We start from the raw sequence: 6,000 nt of genomic DNA, 5'->3' as shown, positions 1-6,000 counted from the left end.
GATTAACTGGAAGTATGTGAGTTTGGCTGATACCGTAGCTTTAAAATGAGCCGGGATTGGTGGAAATACCAACCAACCATTGAATTTCCTCATATAACACAGTACTGTGCTGTGCGTCAAGACGTTGCAGTCTGTAATGTAAACTTGTCCACATATTTCAGGCAGCTCCACAGTCAGTCAGTAATGACTTGAAGATAATGGAGTAGGTGACTGACAGTAATGAGGGTTGGCTGTTTGCTGCTTTTGAAGCATCATTGTGGTTTGTGTGACATTTTACATAAAGCACAAAGTTTCTTCTCATGAACGAGGCACATTCATTTGTATAGACTCACAATGACAAAGCATGGTTAAAGCCAAGGCAAATCAGGCTTTCAAAAAAGAAGAAAGATCCAAGATACTCTTCTGGCAAAAGCTTAAAAAGCCTTTATTCAAATGGATATTTTATGCTGAAATTCTTTGAAACATTGTCAATACATGTTAAAAATAAGTAGAGTAGCAACCCACATGTAGCGGTACAAACAGCCCTCAACCTGAGGAAGGCTTTCTTCTTTTTTACTCTAAATCAAACTTTGTTAAGGTGTAAACGGTCAGAAAAATGGTGAATATCTACAATCCCATCACTGCTGCGGAAGATTGTCGACTGACAGCTTTGTAATATGACTTTTTTTTGCATTCTGTTGACTGCAAACACAAAAACACACACAAAAATATAGAAGTTTACATTCTAATAACATTTACTGTTGAGTTAAACCCACTTTAATATGTGTGCGCTGATGACTAACAAGATAATAACTACCCGTTACACCGCAGAGAGTAGTTAAGTGATATGACATGAAAGTCTGTGAGGTCATTATGTCAGCTAACACTCACAGTCATGGTTTAGGTCTGTAACAAGACTCATAATTCTAATGGAGTCCTTGCTCCATCCTTAGTAGCATCCATTACAGGAAGCAGCCACACAAGGCCTGTTTCTCTTTAATATCCGCCTCCAGTCTCACTGCCGTTAGTGAGAAACCTTATCAGGTCATGTACCAGACAAAGGCTGGGCTTCCACAGAGTTTCATCTTAAGATACAAAACTGAGCTCAATGCCAACAGCTGACTAATGTGTCTTTACCTAAGCGAGTCAGACAGAGAACAATGTTATTTCAGTTGTTTTAAGTTCAAAACGCCTAACTGATACGTCATTGTATGGGCAATTAAATGAGTGTGAAGCAAGGTGGAACAGATTTCCTGAAGAATTGAATAGAATTGTGAAATCCGTGCTTGCAGAAACTGATTACGACGCATTTACTCAGAAGAAGCATTACTGACATTTAAGTCATCTGCTGCGTCTAACATGTCATGGCAATGAAAATCAGTCATCAGGCCAACATGTAAAAACAAGCAACAGCCGATCCTAAAACACAGCATTCAAGAGAGTTTTGACGATACGGGGATATCAGTGCCCGCGGCTTCACAACAAGCAAACCAATACCACCAGTTTTGCAGCCACAGTGAAAACAAAGTCAAAAGAAGCCATTAGTAACTTACAGCTGTCATTTAGCTCTCAGATAAAAGCCACTTAGTCCCCTGAGTAAGACCATTACTCTGATAATAGCAGCTCTTTGAAGCAGAGGAGAGGCAGTAAAGAACGACCAGCATACTTCCTGCCTCACACAGGTCGTTGGGACCTGCTCGGTTATATGAGTGTGTGTCGGACTGTGACTGTCAGAGTGTTATAATATATATAACACATTTTACAGCAACATTATAATAATATATGTAGATATTGAATTTGGGGGAAAAAATGTACATGAGGTCTGATAAACTGGTAAAGCAATGCTAATCATTAAACACGACTGGTCACTTAGTTGTTATCAACCTCATTTCCAGGTCGTCAAACACAGATGTTTTGTCTCGCCTCTCTGTGACTCATACAGACGCACAAGGTACACTTTAGCATCTGTATGAGACTGCGCTGGTTTGGTTTAAGAAAATCTGGGTTTGGGTTGAAATAAGTATATACGTACATACCTTACTTGTGCATGTTACATGACAGTATGACATGTGAGTTAAGTGGCGTTTTAGAGCAAACAGCTTGACTTCCTGCGAATGAAAATACCCGGCTCCTCTGTGTTGTGCAGCCCATAGAGCGAGACTAATATAATCATGTGGCTCTTCTAGAGTGACACTCAACAAAGATGTATCCACAGTTTCACTGACGCTTCTTTCACAATCTAAGCATCATGGAATAAGTCTTTTGGGCTGCAGTGCATCACGTGACGATGTAAATAGAGGGTTTAACCACTACAAAAACTGGCTTCAAAGCCTGCCGCTCGTCCTGGGGGCTTCGTAAAGATCAAAGCCTAAAGCATCCTTTATTTCCCATGATGCAACTCAATAGTGTCTTTCTAAATTCTCATGTTTTGAACAGCAAATGAAGTTTACAACCACACATCATTTTGCGTCGCACAAAAGTAACTTTCTCATCTGTAAACTGCATCGTGAGATTGTCAGCAGAAAGTATTGGACATGACCCGTGGACTTCGTATGGACCAACCCATGACACGTGATGTAACAACGATAGTTCAGGAGGTGAATTTCTTGGCATCAGAATTGTGAAGTTGTTAAAGAAGATGGATGTGTCTCAGAGGACATTACATATTTCATCTGAAATTATATGTGGAGCAATCAATCAGAATCTTTAATCCCATGTTGTCTTGAATACTCTGAAGATTATTACTCATACCATCATCCTTGACAGATCCTTATGTTGAGTAAATAAGTGTCAACTCATCACCAGAACAGCAGGGACTGAGCACTTGTTCTGCAATAATTGATGGGTTAATGTGCAAAACCAGATTGCTCTGTTTTTATTTATTTTCATGGTTCATGTTTTTTGTGTGCAATCGAGGGAACATAAATCAAACTGGAGTAGTGATGTTGTGATAACATTCTCTCGTTTTTAATCTCATGAATCATGTTTGTTTTTGTTGTGCACACAAGGAAATATGAATCAAACCCTGCTGCTTTACTCATTTTAAGAATGACGCTTCTCTGTTTTTGCAAATAAAATCTTCAGCTGCAGTTGAAGGACTCCGACAAGTTGTTGATCATAAATCATGGCTTCTATAGCTATATGATCATAACTAAAACTGTGAATATAGAGCCAGTTCTACTCTAAATCTAACTTGACTGGGAAATTCAGAACATTTGAACACCTAGTTTGTTGATGTTCTGTATTTCAAGTAAATTGTATGAATATAGCTTACATGTACATTATAAAATAAATACTAAATGGACTTTTTTTTCATTTTTTTTTTTTTTCATTGTGTGTTCTTCAGGAACAGAGGACCCAAATGTGACGGTGCGGTATTTTACACAAATGACAACATGGCAACACTAATGTGTCATGAGCACATCACAGCATCCTCTGTTCTCAGCAAGTGAGGCCACATAAACCTGCAGAGATGACTGTGATCGAACCTCGTCATCATCACCATCTGAGTGCTTGAAACCACTTAAACCATTACTTTAATTTGAGTATGCAACTAAATGAATCTGACCATAATTAACTTTGATTTAATTAAATTTTGAATTTTGAACTGATGATATGCTTCAGATGGCGACTGCAGGCAATGACAAATTACTTCTCAGAGACCAGCTATGGTCTGTTTTATGATTTTATTTTTCAGTTTCATTTCATATTACACACACAGACAATCCATGCTCTATATATAACTAAGTGGTTCGTTAGGAATGAAAATACTACATACTGCATACCAGAGTTTGCAAAAATATATTGTGTCACACATATGAGTATGAACGATAGGCTATAATTAAAACATGTACATTAATACCTCGTACCCTGATAAATGATAGTAAGCAGCTTGAGACAGTTTTAAAAAACATGTTTCAAAAGACCATCTAAAATCGTTCCACTTTGTTTGCTTTATTAAAAAAAAAAAAAGATAAGTGGCAGGTGACCAACATACATCATGTCACAAAATCAAACTTCAATCAGAGACACTTACAGTAAGTCAGGGAATTAACCAGGTAAAGGTATTAGTGCTAGAGGCACTGAATTTCAGCAGTGACGTGGACTCTGCTGAGAGCTCTAATAAACACATGGAATAAATACATTACATTAAAAGATTACATGTTACTTAAATCAACAATACAAACTACTACATAAGGAGGAGGAATGAATGTTGAAAACAAACAAACAAACAAAGAAACAATATCTGTCATATCATGTTTGAGGGGATGGCGGCGGCCTGACGGCTGCCAAGCCAGAGTCCACATTTGTAACCGCTAAACCACTGGACAATTTCCAATAAACACAACGTTGTCACAAAATAATATTTAAAACTGAACATAAATAAATGTGAATTGACAGCATTTAGTCTGACGGTGACCTCAAAGCAAATGTGTCTGATGTTGCATCTTTAGCTCCGTTCAGACATGCATCACGTTATGTAAATGTGATGGGAAATTAACATGTTGGTCTGAATAAATACCACACACATCTTCAGAGAAATTAAAAGCACACCTTGCCTTTTTAATAGCGCTGTCATGAATGTAATCCTTTATATTAGGTGATTCACCTAATGGATAGATGAAGCCATACTTGAAAACGCCTTTAATTACATTGTTAATCTCTGCTGAAGTGTGCTTTCAGCATTAACTCTGCTGCCACTCATGAAGTACAGTGTACAGTATACTTGTCGAGCACATTTGGCACATGTGTACATGTGAGTACCTTTTGCCTAATCTCTCTGTGCTGCCATGTTGCAAACATATGGAGCTGTTGTTAAATGCTGCTCATTGTCCTGTGAGGGGGGATGATGATTGAATACATGTCAACTGTAATTCTCACAGGCTGTGGCCCTGAGGTCTGTGTGACCTCAAATATCACCAAGCGGAGACTGAGACCTAAAGCTCCGGAGGACGGGGGGCTGCTGGAGGAGGAGGAGGAGGGGTGGGGGTCGTAACAAGGAAATAAAGACAGAGGGAAGTGAATGGAGAGAGTTATCCTTTAAAACTTTTAAATTACTCCCCTAATTCTGCACGGTGGTCTGGTCTTAAAATCACTATGGTAACAATACAACAACAAGACGGGTGGGGTATCCCTCTCCAGACCCTTTTTCCCCACTCTTGCTGCCTCTCAACACACACTTTCTCCTTTCACTGAGGCATCCACATCCTACCACAACTCCCTAATGAGTGCACACACACACCCTGAGCAAATCAACACAAGTACCATCCTGATTGCTTCAATCTTCTGCTCCTCCTCTCTTTATTTTCTAAAAATCAACACTCTTTCTCTCTGTGAAAGTGCAGTGCTGTGGCCGAGCTAATGTTTGTGTGTGTGTGTGTGTGTGTGTGTGTGTGTGTGTGTGTGTGTGTGTGTGTGTGTGTGTGTGTGTGTGTGTGTCTGACTATAGGTTCCATCCACAGACGATAGCAGCTGACCAGGTCATCATGGCATTACTGGAAACTCTGAGCCAGCACTCAGAGGAAGGAGGGAGGAGGAGGAAGAAGAGGAAGATGCTTTCCTCTTAGGGTTCAGAGGTCATTTCTATCCATTACCAACATTGCTCCACCTCAACTGACCGTCTGAGTGGAGAAAGAGATTAAAGTGGGCAAGGTTGCAGAAAGCATCCATCTATCTGATGTATTTTTAGACTTTAGCAGCTACAAACGAAGAACTGCACCTTTTTTTCTATGTTTCTATTCCTATTGAGGGGTCTGAAAACATTTAATGTGCATGAGTGCAAAGAAGAAGAAAAACAATCATTACTGCCACATTAATGTGTATGGTGCTTATTACTGCTGTAGATGTTTAAGGTTGTAGTCATTTTAACTACTTTATATGCTGTTGGGTGGTTTAATCTACAGTAATGTGTCATCAGGATCAGTATGTGTTTGTAGCACCACTGTGGAGGTCGCTGGGCTCAACAAGACCACAACTTTCCCTCCTGGCTGCACACCATTGTGGCTGTTTATTCACACACTC

The sequence above is a fragment of the Pagrus major genome, chromosome 17, assembly GCF_040436345.1.
Source record: "Pagrus major chromosome 17, Pma_NU_1.0".
NCBI classification, from domain to species: Eukaryota; Metazoa; Chordata; class Actinopteri; order Spariformes; family Sparidae; genus Pagrus; species Pagrus major.
Note: the sequence above shows the minus strand (reverse complement) of the source record.